The sequence below is a fragment of the Schistocerca americana genome, chromosome 4 (genome assembly GCF_021461395.2).
Source record: "Schistocerca americana isolate TAMUIC-IGC-003095 chromosome 4, iqSchAmer2.1, whole genome shotgun sequence".
Lineage (NCBI taxonomy): Eukaryota > Metazoa > Arthropoda > Insecta > Orthoptera > Acrididae > Schistocerca > Schistocerca americana.
In genome coordinates, this window is record NC_060122.1 from 776,563,872 (window position 1) to 776,579,591 (window position 15,720).

Consider the following 15,720-nt stretch of genomic DNA (forward strand, 5'->3'; position numbering starts at 1 on the left):
CACTGTTCAAAGTGCCGTCAATGCGAACAAGAGGTGACCGAGACGTGTAACCAATGGCACCCCATACCATCACGCCGAGTGATACGCCAGTATGGCGATGACGAATACACGCTTCCAATGTGCGTCCACCGCGATGTCGCCAAACACGGATGCGACCATCATAATGCTGTAAACAGAACTTGGATTCATCCGAAAAAATGACATTTTGCCATTCGTGCACCCAGGTTCGTCGTTGAGTACACCATCGCAGACGCTCCTGTCTGTGATGCAGCGTCAAGGGTAACCGCAGCCATGGTCTCCGAGCTGATACTCCATTCTGCTGCAAACGTCGTCGAACTGTTCGTGCAGATGGTTGTTGTCTTGCAAACGTCCCAATCTGTTGACTCAGGGATCGAGACGTGGCTGCACGATCCGTTACAGCCATGCGGATAAGATGCCTGTCATTTCGACTGCTAGTGATACGAGGCCGTTAGGATCCAGCACGGCGTTCCGTATTACTCTCCTGAACCCACCGATTCCATATGTTGCTAACAGTCATTGGATCTCGACCAACGCGAGCAGCAGTGTCGCGATACGATAAACCGCAATTGCGATAGGCTACTGTTGTGTACATAGTTCCGCGTAGCCAGCGCGTACACAACTTTCCCAATAGAGCGCGCCCCGCTAAGCACAACAGCGCATGCGCAGCGCTCGTCCGCACTACGAGATGGCGCTGTCTTAGAGACGGACCAAATTTTGCTTCCGCCGATCCGCGTATTAATATTTAATGCAGCCAATGAGATTGCTGCTAATGTAGAACCTTTTCTCCTCGCGGATCACACTCGCGCGGTGATACCTGAACGCGTAAGGTATTATAACGAGTGTACAGACCTCCGATTAGTCAGTCTGCATTAGTCTGTAGTCAAGTTTCAGTCTGCGCCTAATAAGATTACCATGTTCCTGTACATATCCATGAAGATAAATGTATAGACACATTTGTCAAGTATCAGAGATATGTGAGAGTAAGATTAACGTGCCAAGACCAAAGGAACTTCAGATTGTCAATTGGAAATATCATCCAGAACCAAGTTAAGTTATTTTCATGCTTGTTATTATTTAAATAAATGTGTGTGAAAATTAATCAGGTTCTGTTTAAAGTTGGTTACCGTGAATCTGCTACTCTAAGCGCGCAAGTGGCATTTCTAACGTCTGACCTAATGGCAGAAGATAAACACGCCACGATAAGACCACGAGACATATTGCTGACACTCGCCTACTTCGTTAGAGCGACAAGTGAAATAATCTCATGGTGTGTGTACCGAAGGTCTTGCAGTACGCACACCACAGCTACAATCCGACCTTTATCAAAGTCGGAAAAGTGTTGTTGTTGTTGTGGTCTTCAGTCCTGAGACTGGTTTGATGCAGCTCTCCATGCTACTCTATCCTCTGCAAGCTTCTTCATCTCCCAGTACCTACTGCAACCTACGTCCTTCTGAATCTGCTTGATGTATTCATCTCTTGGTCTCCCTCTACGATTTTTACCCTCCACGATGCCCTCCAATGCTAAATTGGTGGTTCCTTGATGTCTCAGAACATGTCCTACCAATCGATCCCTTCTTCTAGTCAAGTTGTGCCACAAACTCCTCTTCTCCCCAATTCTATTCAATATCTCCTCATTAGTTATGTGATCTACCCATCCAATCTTCAGCATTCTTCTGTAGCACCACATTTCGAAAGCTTCTATTCTCTTCTTGTCCAAACTATTTATCGTCCATCTTTCACTTCCATACACGGCTACACTCCATACAAATACTTTCAGAAATGACTTCCTGACACTTAAATCTATACTCGATGTTAACAAATTTCTCTTCTTCAGAAACGCTTTCCTTGCCTTTGCCAGTATACATTTTATATCCCCTCTACTTCGACCATCATTAGTTATTTTGCTCCCCAAATAGCAAAACTCCTTTACTACATTAAGTGTCTCATTTCCTAATCTAATACCCTCAGCATCTCCCGACTTAATTCGACTACATTCCATTGTCCTCGTTTTGCTTTTGTTGATGTTCATCTTATATCCTCCTTTCAAGACGCTATCCATTCCATTCAACTGCTCTTCCAAGTCCTTTGTTGTCTCTGACAGAATTACAATGTCATCGGCGAACCTCAAGGTTTTTATTTCTTTTCCATGGATTTTAATACCTACTCCGAATTTTTCTTTTGTTTCCTTCACTACTTGCTCAATATACAGATTAAACAACATCGGGGAGAGGCTACAACCCTGTCTCACTCCTTTCTCAACCACTGCTTCCCTTTTCCCTTTCATGACCCTCAACTCTTACTGCCATTTCGTTTCTGTACAAATTATAAATAGCCTTTCGCTCCCTGTATTTTACCCCTGCCACCTTCAGAATCTGAAAGAGAGTATTCCACTCAACATTATCAAATGCTTTCTCTAAGTCTACAAATGCTAGAAATGTAGGTTTGCCTTTCCTTAATGTAGCTTCCAAGATAAGTCGTAGGGTCAGTATTGCCTCACGTGTTCCAACATTTCCACGGAATCCAAACTGATCTTCCCCGAGGTCGGTTTCTACTAGTTTTTCGATTCGTCTGTAAAGAATTCGCGTTGGTATTTTGCAGCCGTGAATTATTAAACTGATAGTTCGGTGATTTTCACATCTGTCAACACCTGCTTTCTTTGGGATTGGAATTATTATATTCTTCTTGAAGTCTGAGGGTATTTCGCCTGTCTCATATATCTTGCTCACCAGATGGTTGAGTTTTGTCAGGACTGGCTCTTCCAAGGCTGTCAGTAGTTCTAATGGAATGTTATCTACTCCCGGGGCCTTGTTTAGACTCAGGTCTTTCAGTGCTCTGTCAAACTCTTCACGCAGTATCATATCTTCCATTTCATCTTCATCTAAATCCTCTTCCATTTCCATAATATTGTCCTCAAATACATCGCCCTTGTATAGACCCTCTATATACTCCTTCCACCTTTCTGCTTTCCCTACTTTGCTTCGTACTGGGTTTCCATCTGCGCTCTTGATATTCATGCAAGTGGTTCTCCTTTCTCCAAAGATCTCTTTAATTTTCTCCTTTCTCCAAAGGTCTCTTTAATTTTCCTGTAGGCAGTATCTATCTTACCCGTCGTAGATAAGCCTCTACATCCTTACGTTTGTCCTCTAGCCATCCCTGCTTAACCATTTTCCACTTCCTGTCGATCTCATTTTTGAGACGTTTGTATTCATTTTTGCCTGCTTTATTTATTGTATTTTTATATTCTCTCCTTTCATCAATTAAATTCAGTATTTTTTCTGTTACCCAAGGATTTCTACTAGCCCTCGTCTTTTTACCCACTTGATCCTCTGCTGCCTTCACTACTTCATCCCTCAAAGCTACCCATTCTTCTTCTACTGTATTCCTTTCCCCCATTCCTGTCAATTGTTTCCTTATGCTCTCCCTGAAACTCTGTACAACCTCTGGTTTAGTTAGTTTATCCAGGTCCCATCTCCTTAAATTCCCACCTTTTTGCAATTTCTTCAGTTTTAATCTACAGTTCATAACCAATAGATTGTGGTCAGAGTCCACATCTGACCCTGGAAATGTCTTACAATTTGCAACCTGGTTCCTAAATCTCTGTCTTATCATTATATAATCTATCTGAAACCTGTCAGTATCTCCAGGTTTCTTCCATGTATATAACCTTCTTTTATGATTCTTGAACCAAGTGTTAGCTATGATTAAATTGTGCTCTGTGCAAAATTCTACCAGGCAGCTTCCTCTTTCATTTCTTACCCTCAATCCATATTCACCTACTACGCTTCCTTTCCTGCCTTTTCCTACTACCGAATTCCAGTCACCCATGATTATTAAATTTTTGTCTCCCTTCACTATCTGAATAATTTCTTTTATTTCATCATACATTTCTTCCATTTCTTCGTTTTCTGCAGAGCTAGTTGGCATATAAACTTGTACTACTGTAGTAGGCGTGGGCTTCGTGTCTATCTTGGCCACAATGATGCGTTCACTATGCTGTTTGTAGTAGCTTACCCGCATTCCTATTTTTTTTTATTCATTATTAAATCTACTCCTGCATTACCCCTGTTTGACTTTGTATTTATAACCCTGTATTCGCCTGACCAAAAGTCTTGTTCCTCCAGCCACCGAACTTCACTAATTCCCACTATATCTAACTTTAACCTATCCATTTCCATTTTTAAATTTTCTAACCTACCTGCCCGATTAAAGGATCTGACATTCCACGCTCAGATACGTAGAACGCCAGTTTTCTTTCTCCTGATAACCACGTCCTCTTGAGTAGTCCCCGCCCGGAGATCCGAATGGGGGAGTATTTTACCTCCGGAATATTTTACCCAAGAGGACGCCATCATCATTAGCCATACAGTAGAGCCGCATGCCCTTGGGAAAAATTACGGCTGTAGTTTCCCCTTGCTTTCAACTGTTTGCAGTACCAGCACAGCAAGGCCGTTTTGGTTAGTGTTACAAGGCCAGATCAGTCAAACATCCAGACTGTTGCCCCTGCAACTACTGAAAAGGCTGCTGCCCCTCTTCTGGCACCACACGTTTGTCTGGTCTTACAGTACGCACATCACAGCTACAATCCGACCTTTATCAAAGTCGGAAAAGTGATGGTACGCATTTCTCCTCCTTACACGAGGCATCACAACAACGTCTCACCAGGCAACGCCGGCAAACTGCTCTTTGTGTTTGAGAAATCTGCTGGTAACTTTCCTCGTGTCAGCACGTTGTAGGTGTCGCCACCGGCGCCAACCTTGTATGAATGCTCTGAAAAACTACTCATTTGCAAATCACAGCATCTTCTTCCTGTCGGTTAAATTTCACGTCTGTAGCACGTCTGTAGTGTAAGTGTGTCAGTCACTTTCTTATTTTAAGTTCTAGTACCTATCTTCCAGCTACGCTTGAAACTCATGAACGTTGTTCAAGAAATGTAAAATGGGCTCGCTAATGGGGTCTAACATTTGCGACATACAGGGTGACAATTATTGAACTGCATGAAAAAACGTAAATTAGTCACAAATTAAGGCGTGCAGACACTTCATTCAACATGTAAACGTCACTACAGATATTCGGGTTTAGGTTATGACAGGTTCGATATGCCTACCATCATAGACGGTGATGTGGCGCAGTCGAATAGCGAAATTCTGCATGACCTGCTGAAGTGTCGGAACATCGATGCTGCCGATGACCTCGTGAATGACTGTCTTCAGCTCAGCAGTGGTTCTGTGGTTATTGCTCTACAACGTCTCTTCAATACAAGGTGCATTCAAGTTCTAAGGCCTCCGATTTTTTTTTCTCCGGACTGGAAAGAGATAGAAACATGCGCATTGTTTTAAAATGAGGCCGCATTCATTGTCAATACGTCCCAGAGATGGCAGCACCGTACGGCAGATGGAATTTTACTGCCAGCGGCGAGAATGAGACCTGTTTTAAATACTTAAAATGGCGACGTTTTCCTTACTTGAACAGCGTGCAATCATTCGTTTTCTGAATTTGCGTGGTGTGAAACCAATTGAAATTCATCGACAGTTGAAGGAGACATGTGGTGATTGAGTTATGGATGTGTCGAAAGTGCGTTCATGGGTGCGACAGTTTAATGAAGGCAGAACATCGTGTGACAACAAACCGAAACAACCTCGGGCTCGTACAAGCCGGTCTGACGACATGATCGAGAATGTGGAGAGAATTGTTTTGGGGGATCGCCGAATGACTGTTGAACAGATCGCCTCCAGAGTTGGCATTTCTGTGGGTTCTGTGCACACAATCCTGCATGACGACCTGAAAATGCGAAAAGTGTCATCCAAGTGGGTGCCACGAATGCTGACGGACGACCACATGGCTGCCCGTGTGGCATGTTGCCAAGCAATGTTGACGCGCAACGACAGCATGAATGGGACTTTCTTTTCGTCGGTTGTGACAATGGATGAGACGTGGATGCCATTTTTCAATCCAGAAACAAAGCGCCAGTCAGCTCAATGGAAGCACACAGATTCACCGCCACCAAAAAAATTTCGGGTAACCGCCAGTGCTGAAAAAATGATGGTGTCCAAGTTCTGGGACAGCGAGGGCGTAATCCTTACCCATTGCGTTCCAAAGGGCACTACGGTAACAGGTGCATCCTTCGAAAATGTTTTGAAGAACAAATTCCTTCCTGCACTGCAACAAAAACGTCCGGGAAGGGCTGCGTGTGTGCTGTTTCACCAAGACAACGCACCCGCACATCGAGCTAACGTTACGCAACAGTTTCTTCGTGATAACAACTTTGAAGTGATTCCTCATGCTCCCCACTCACCTGACCTGGCTCCTAGTGACTTTTGGTTCAAATGGGTCAGATGGCTCTGAGCACTACGCGACTTAACTTCTGAGGTCATCAGTCGCCTAGAACTTAGAACTAATTAAACCTAACTAACCTAAGGACATCACACACATCCATGCCCGAGGCAGGATTCGAACCTGCGACCGTAGCGGTCACGCGGTTCCAGACTGAAGCGCCTAGAACCGCACGGCCACACCGGCCGGCTAGTGACTTTTGGCTTTTTCCAACAATGAAAGACACTCTCCGTGGCCGCACATTCACCAGCCGTGCTGCTATTGCCTCAGCGATTTTCCAGTGGTCAAAACAGACTCCTAAAGAAGCCTTCGCCGCTGCCATGGAATCATGGCGTCAGCGTTGTGAAAAATGTGTACGTCTGCAGGGCGATTAGGTCAAGAAGTAACGCCAGTTTCATCGATTTCGGGTGAGTAGTTAATTAGAAAAAAAAATCGGAGGCCTTAGAACTTGAATGCACCTCGTATATCCCCATAAAGAGGAGTCGCCTTCGTTCAGATCCGGAGTATATGGCGGCCAATCGAGGCCTAAGCCAGTGGCGTCTTGGTATCCCAGAACCAGCACGCGGTCCCCAGAGAACTCCTCCAGGACATCAACACTCTCCTGTTTCGATGGTTTCGAGCTCCGTCAATGAACCAAATCTTGTCGGAATCAGGGTCGCTTTGGACAATGGGAATGCAATCATGTTCCGAAATCTTCACGTACCACACAATGTAGGCTTTCACGGTCGGTGTTGCCTTCAATTGAATCTTCCGGGCTGAGAGGCCGTGGTCGATGTATAAAATTTCCACCTAACGTTTCGTTCCCATCATCTGCGGGAGACAGAAGATGTCTCCCGCAGATGGAGGCGAAACGTTAGGTGGAAATTTTATACATCGACCACAGCCTCTCAGCCCGGAAGTTTCAACTGAAGCCTTCACGTACCGTTCGGTAGTCACCGTACTATCACGGAAAATCGGACCGATTATTTCGTGACTGGGCATTGCATACCACACAGTACACCCGTTGAGGGTGGAGAGACGTCGCGATAGCCAAATGCGTTCTCTCAGTCCCCAAAATGTGCCAATTTTGCTCATTGACGAAACCATCCAAATGAAAGCAGGCTTCGTCGCAGAAGGTGCGCGCGCATACGCATACTACACTGAAGAACCAAAGAAACTGGTACACGTGCCTAATATAGTGTAGGGCCCCCGCGATCACGCACAAGTGCCGCAACACGACGTGGCATGGACTCGACTAATATCTGAAGTAGGAGGGTATTGATACCATGAATCCTGCACGGCTGTCATTTTGTCCGTAAGAGAACGAGGGGTGGAGATCTCTTCTGAACAGCACGTTTAAAGGCCTAGGTATTACAACTACGAACAACTAAAATTGGAAGGAACAAATAGAAAATGTTGTGGGGAAGGCAAACAAAAGACTGCGTTTTACTGGCAGGACGCTTAGAAAATGTAACTGGCCTACTAAGGAGACTGCGTACACTACGCTTGTCCGTCCTCTTTTAGAATAGTGCTACGCGGTGTGGGATCCTTACCAGAAAGGAATGACGAAGTACGTCAAAAAAGTTCAAAGAAAGGCTGCACGTTTTGTATTACGAAATATGGGAGAGAGTGTGACAGAAATTATAAAGGATTTGGGCTGGACATCATTAAAAGAAAGGCGTTTTTCGTTGCGACGAAATCTTCTCACTAAATTCCAATCACCAACTTTATCCTCCGAATGTGAAAATATTTTGTTGACACCGACCTATACAGGAAGGAACGATCACCACGATAAAATAAGGAAATCAGAGCTCGTACGGAAAAATATAGGTGTTCATTCTTTCCGCGCGCTATACGAGATTGGAATAATAGAGAATTGTGAAGGTGGTTCGATGAACCCTCTGCCAGACACTTAAATGTGATTTGCAGAGTATCCATGTAGATGATGTAGATGCAGAACTTGTCCCCAGAATTTTAAAACGTCATTTTGAAACATCCTGTAGAAGAACTCATCAACATACAAAAACAGGAATTCGAGAATATAGTACAACAAAGAAAAAAAGCAGTGACGCATGGGAACAATGGAAGAAGACCATAATGGAGGATGCCGAATAGAATTTGGGCTTCGAAAAGAAAAAGAAAAATCATAAGTGAATTACTCACGAAAATCTCCCGTAACGGATAAACGCCGGCAGTATGTGGCATAGAGACGGTTTTTCTTATCACATTGTGTTCCACTATAACAACTCAAGCTCAGTGGACAAAAAGCTTAGTCACCCCCTTAAATGATCACATAGGTCACTTTGGTGCCCTGTGGATAGTAGAGAACTAGTCGGTTGGGTCGAACCATTGCTGTAAGATGGACTGATTGGACACGCTGCAGAGTGGCAGAAAGGAGCTATCGTTTACGGAAGTGCCCCTAGTCACACCATGCACAAAACTGTCAGTTTTGCTGGTGTCTCAGCACAGACTTTACCACATGTGTGCAACGAGTGGTGTACCACTCGCGGGCACGCAACATGGCCTGAGAACAGTGGTCGTAAAATACACACATCAAAAAAAGTTTTTCATCACCTCTGTTCCCAGAACTCCTGAAGATAGACGTTGACTGTGGATATTTATCATAGACACAGTCCCTTTCACTGTTCAGAGATGTCACTAAAACCACACAAAGATGTAAACAACAATGCGTGAGCAGCGCCTATTAGACGGAGGGGCTCCGACAGCAGATCAGTTCCCGTCATTTCGCCAGGAAGGAGGTACACGGCTCGTGTTGTCTATGGTTCAACTATGCCCTGACAGTCAATACCGCGGTTCGATCGCGTCCGCATTGTTTCTTTGTACCAGGAAGGACTCTCGACGAGTGAAGTGTCCAGGCGTCTCGGAGTGAACCAAAGCGATGTTGTTCGGACACGGAGGAGATACAGAGAGACGGGAACTGTCGATGACATGCCTCGCTCAGGCCGCCCAAGGACTACTACTGCGGTGGATGACCGCTACCTTTGGATTATGGCTCTGAGGAACCCTGACAGCAACGGCACCATGTTGAATAATGCTTTTCATGCAGGCTCAGGATGTTGTCTTACATTTCACACTGTGCGCAATAGGCTGCATGATGCGCAGCTTCACTCCAACGTCCATGGCGAGGTCAATCGTTGCAACCATGACACAGTGCAAAGTGGTACAGATGGACCCAACAACATGCCGAATGGACCGCTCAGGACTGGCATCACGTTCTCTTCACCGATGAGTGTCGCATATGCCTTCAACCACACAAACGTTGGAGACGTGTTTGGATGCAACCCGATCAGGACGAACGCCTTACACACACTGACCAGCGGGTGCAGCAAAGTGGGGATTGCCTGCAGTTTTTGGGTGGCAATATGTGGGGCCAACGTACGCCGCTGGTGGTCATGGAAGGCGCGGTAACGACTGTACGATACGTGAATGCCATCCTCCGACCGATACTACAACCATATCGACAGCATATTGGCGGGGCATTCGTCGTCATGGACGACAATTCGTGTCCCCACCGTACACATCTTGTGAATGACTTTCTTCAGGATAATAACATCGCTCGACTAGAGTGGCCAGCATGTTCTCCAGAAATGAGTTCTGGGATAGATGGAAAAGGGTTGTTTATGGACGAGGTGACCGATCAACCACTCTGAAGGATCTACGTCAAATCGCCATTGAGGAGTGGGACAATCTGGGACAACAGTGGCTTGATGAACTCGTTCATAGTATGCCGTGACGAATACAGGCAAGCATCAATGCAAGAGGACGTGCTACTGGGTATTAGACGTACAGATGTGTACAGTAGTCTGGACCACAACCTCTGAAGATTTCGCTCTTTGGTGGTACAAGCAATGTGTGGTTTTCACGAACAATAAAAAGGGCGGAAATAATGTTTATGTTGGTCTCTATTCCAGTTTTCTGAACAGGTTCCAGAACTCTCGGAACCGAGATGATTCAAAACTTTTTTTGATGTGTCTGTTTCTAACCGACAGGGGTTGGAGACGAGGGCACACTTAGGCAAAGACACTCGATTTAAACTCGACAAATTTGCTGGTCAGTGAATGGTGAAGTACTTAAAACAGTTTCATACTTTCCGAACCGAACTGCAAGCTAAGGTACGTGTGGAGTTAGGTACTGGGAGTAAGGTATTTGTTTATAGTGACAGACAAAGCTGTATGTCAGTGTGCCAGACAGCACATAAACTGGACAGCAACTGAATGGTGTAGCGTTGTATGACCCGATGCGTCGCTGTTTTGCCTCTTATTAAATTATACAAACCGTCGACTGCACTAACGCCCCAATGAGGCGTTTAAACCAAAGTGTGTGGAGGATGCAGTTCAAGGTGGAGGTTGTTCTGTGTTGTTTTAGGGGCGTTTTTCGTACGACTGGTTGAGCCCACTCACTAAGGATACTGTGAACATGAGCCGAGATGTTTGTTTCTACTCAGTCGCCATGTGATCCCCTGTCTTCCACTTCCTCATGATGAGTGTGCTGCGAACTCTCATCTTCCAAGAACTGAGTTCTCAGGGTGGCATGTATTTTTTCCTTGTTTGTCAGATATTTAGGCCCCCTATCGCACTTCGACTGGCCAGCTAAGTCACCCGATCTCAATGCATAGAAAATGTATGCGACATGAGGTAGACTGTAGCAATCAACAATCCCATAATTAAGTAGCTAGCGAATGCAGTGGGATTACCATTAGAGGTGTACATGTCCCGCTTTTAACCCGCCCATGCTTGCCCGGTGGCCAGGCGGGCAGGCCGCCGCGCGTTGTCAACAGAACGGGCAGGCTGCTTCACTCCCAGCCAAGCCAAGCACAACCCAACCCGGGCAGGCTGCAGGAAACTTGCTTGCCTTCCCATGTTACTGCCGAGCTGCGCTACGCAGCCGTTTAGTCTGCGCGCTTCATTGTCGTACTATGAACGTTAATTAAAAGTTTTTATTTTACCTGAGCACCAAAAGACAAACCCTAACATTATATACATATTAATTTCAGGTCAAAAAATATTGGGTTTTATTTGTACATTCTTCCTTTACGCGTATATTTCGGACTTATTATCTATGTAAATAAAAATGAATTGCCAAATACGTTGATAAGCGTAAAACTCGAGAACGGCTGGACCAATTCGGCAATTTTTTTTTTTTTTGCTGTGTTCGTAATTCTCAGGACAAGGTTTTTATGAAATAAAATTTTTCGAAAATCGACCGAAAAATTGGAAAATTTGAGAAAAACTGAAAGTGTGTTTTCATTGTGTCCGTGTGTTTGTATTGCATACAATCTTGATGAAATTTTGCATACTATACCTTGAAACCAAGAGGAAGGTCACAGTATACTTAAAATTTCGTAGGGTGCATGGCAGAGGTTACTTTACCTAACGGAATTCGACAAATTGTACGTTTTTATTCCGATCTTGATGAAATTTGGCATACTTGATATTCAAAGAGGATAAAGGGCGCTGTCTGCTTAAAATTCTGAATGGTACATGGCGGAGTGTACTTTACTTACACACTTCTACACCAACCTACAGTTTTATTCCGATCTTGAAGAAATTTTGCACACTTGACCATCAAGAGGAACATTACTGTCTACATAACATTTCGGACAGTGCATGGAAAAGAGTACCTTACAAAAGATTTTGACACCGTTTGCGGGTTACCATGAAATCCTTCTCCCTCTATACTGCTAAATGGTCTCAGGTCCTTAGCACACATTTCGACGCCATTTTCGGCCACTAAATCTTTGTCCTCTTTCAAGAAATTTCCGGAGTGAGGGAACTGCTTGTCAAATTTGCACACATGTCGTAACATACTTGAGGTTCCTAAATAAGTACTTAAGAGCTTTTTACATAGTTTGCGTCTCGCGGTTCTAGGCGCGCAGTCCTGAACCGTGCGACTGCTACGGTCGCAGGTTCGAATCCTGCCTCGGGCATGGATGTGTGTGATGTCCTTAGGATAGTTAGGTTTAAGTAGTTCTAAGTTTTAGGGGACTGATGACCACAGCAGTTGAGTCCCATAGTGCTCAGAGCCATTTGAACCATAGTTTGCATTGAGACACACCTACCGATTTATTTGAAGCGGCCTCATAAACACACGAAAACGTTTCCTATCGGGCACTTGTGCTCTGTTTCGTTACCAGCATGTATTCGCCAGTTGTCAATTTTTTTTTCAATCTCACTAAAGTCCGACCTATTCATTGTGCTGCCCACACCGTTGCGATAAATGTACTGCGGGCTAACTACCTGGCTACTCTAGTCACGGTAGCTTGACAGCGCAACCTGTTGTCAGGTGCAGCAAGCTGAGCGGGTCCCGTGAAGCTTGGCAGGCCTGCGGCAACCCAGGTAGCCCGGGCTTGCGGGAGCCCAAGTCGGTCGCATTACCCACTATGCCTCAGTACATGCGTACTCTTGCGTTTACGTCGCGGCAGGCTGACCTGCATGAATGGTTGCAGAGGAGCTAGGGGCAAGCAGGCTGCAGTGGGAATTTGTACACCTCTGATTACCATACCTCCAGGGGTTGATAAAATGGCCATCTTTCTCTGAACCTGTCCACTACTTGATTTCAGAGGTTGCGTGAGATAAGTGACCTTTTAAGAGGAATCTGCCGTTACAAAACGTTTAGCTCCGGGCAGAGACCCGTCCACAGGTGGCGAGGCGGGCCTTGCCTTTCCCCCAGCTCGCTCCCAAAGAGGGTTGTGCAACGCGGGATCCTCTGTTCCAGGGAACATGGAATTCTTTGTAGAAGCCTTTTAGACAGATGTGAGATCTCTAGGCAAGTGTGGCTTTCCTCAGGCCGTGTGAATGTTTGCTACGATGTCTCAGAGTAACGTCCAGTTTAAACTTTCAGAATACTATCTTCTAATTGGATTATTGGGTGTTTCTCTGGACAGCTCGTGCTTTCAAGCTCTGGCTACATGCAGAGTTGCCTATTTGTCAATTTCACAATTGCGTTACTGAGTGGGGAAGCTTCGTGGCTCCGGCTGTCCACTTTTTAGCTATTAGCTGACGAATAATGAGATAGAAAAGAGTTGGAAATTGTTTAACGCTCTTACGTATTTTTCATTCGTTGGAAATCTGAATCTCCGCGCTCACTGGGAGGCGATTTCCAGTTCTGGGGCCCTATTCTGTATCGTTCATAGCAATCAGTGTAGTAGGTTAGTCTGGGTAGTGACGTCATTTTCGGTTCTTTATCGAAATATCCTATTCAGTAAGCTTCTGAGACTTGTTACCGAACGGTCCTCCCACCGACTTTACGACAATTGTACCGAGAGGTTTTGGATTTCGGTCTGGCCCTGTCGATCGGTGAGCTGTGGTTTCTGTACACCTATAATTTGTTATTTTAAACATATTTAGCGGTTTTAGCTTTGGATTTAGTGATTGTGTTAGTAAAGAATCACCAGAGGACGCATCTGGTTGGAAAGTGAGTTCATAATAGACTATTTTCCTTTGTTAGAAATATGGTCAGGTTAGGTTGTTACTGTGAGTGATTCCATCCAAAAAAAGTTTTCGGTCAATCTTCTCTCAAAATACATATTATTTTTATGCAAATAAGAGTTTAAAGATCATTAATATCAAGACATCGGCTCTGCTTAGGTATATTACATGAGTGTGAACTGACGTTACTAGTGACTTCATGTATTTTTTCCCACATGTGGTTTAGTTAGTAACTATCGAAAGGTGTTTACAACTTTCAAGTAACAATGCAAAGCAATTATGTGAAGCCTGATATTGGAAACCTTCCAAACTATCACGCATTTATGACTTAAGCAGCACCGTTTGGCATGAAAGTCAGCCTACGTTCCTCTACGTAATAATACAAGAATTGAGCCCTGCGTTACCGGTGTTCGGCATCGCCAAGTGGTTAGCGCGCGGGAAAGCGGTGCGAAAGGTCATTGGTTCCCGCATGGATAGATACAAATTTTTTTTTCCTCTTCATATATGCAACACATTCTGAGACATTGTTATTCGTGTTAAGATTTTTCTGCACGAAAGAGTTCACTTCCTCAGCAATGATTTCGTGATTTATGTGTGTTTAAAATACGAAATATGAAATTGTTGGAGATGAAATTGCTTTGTGTGAATCAACCGACAGTCACCTTTATATTTTTTCTTGTCGGAAATAATTCACCATTTTTTCGGGATATGTAGCGATTTCCGAGTATGCGGTTAGACAGGAGTCTAAGAGTGCAACTTAAATTACTGAGAATGTAATTATCAGCAGTCATCTTCATACTATTGCTTGTCACAAGTATTTATCTGCGATGGAATCCTCAACCACAGTAGACAGAGATGAAAGATCTCTGCCGTAATATTTAGACTGTAGCACCACATACGAAACATTTTCATTCATGAGATGCATGTTGTAAACTTCTACAAACTGCAGGAGCTCTCGAAAATGCGTTTTTTTTTTCAATTTTGTTTTTAACGCCCAAATCGTTGACGTATCATATAGGGAAGTGGGCTCCTTAATCATTTGGATCTCTAGGTGCGAGTTATAACATTCTGTTTATCTTCTTATTCTTTGAAACTCTCAGAATCAATTTTTCGGGCGTTTTTATAGATGTATTAGTACAATGTGGTACTACACACTACTCCTAACTCATTTTCCGAAACGTAAAATCCAAAACACGATGTCAGTGTGAAAGAGAATAAGAGACATAATGCGTCGTTTACGACAGTCTGCCGAATACAGTCAAATACGCTATGGTTATTATGCATGCATGGAAACATGCGGTCAGAGAAACTGTAAAAAATTTTATGCATTTCAGCCGAGTATCATGGAAATGGGTATACAGCGCCTGATACTGTTAAGGAGGAGGCAAGTGCGATGAAGGCGGGCACTTCAGCTCGATGGAATGCGGCGTCATGCGTAAACGCAATTTTCGGTACTTGGAAGAATAGCACCCCAGATCACGTAAGTGATGTGGGATAGCACGCCTGTGTCGTCTGCTAGCTGCTTTGTGTTAGTGGAGCTGTGCGCGCTGCAGTGCGTATGCGCGGATCTGCGGCCGCTTGCTTTTGATTGGCTTGCGCGACACGAACCGACAACAGCGCTTTGGTTCTCTAGACCCGAACTGTATCGTCACCGAAATGCATACTGAATAACGCAAGGACTCTAACTCGAGTACTAGACCGTTCGGTGCTCTTGAGTGCCGAAACGATCGGCACAATGGCGGAAAGATACAGAATAGGCACCCAGACTAGACTAATTCGCTCGCTTCAGGCGCTCAGTACGTGTGGTTAAAGTCACAAATGCACCGTGCTCCTCTCAAAGTTCAATTTGGAAATCTTATGAGGTACACTCCTATATTTCTGTGAACTTTCCACATTTAATTCAAGTTCAAGTGGCTCTGAGCACTATGGGACTCAACATCGC

General features: G+C 44.6%; 1 protein-coding gene across 1 annotated transcript in view; it reads right to left on the reverse strand.

The window, feature by feature from the left end:
- Positions 1–15,720, reverse strand: part of LOC124613918 — a 99,559-nt gene that overhangs the window by 16,045 nt on the left and 67,794 nt on the right. The window lies entirely within an intron of this gene.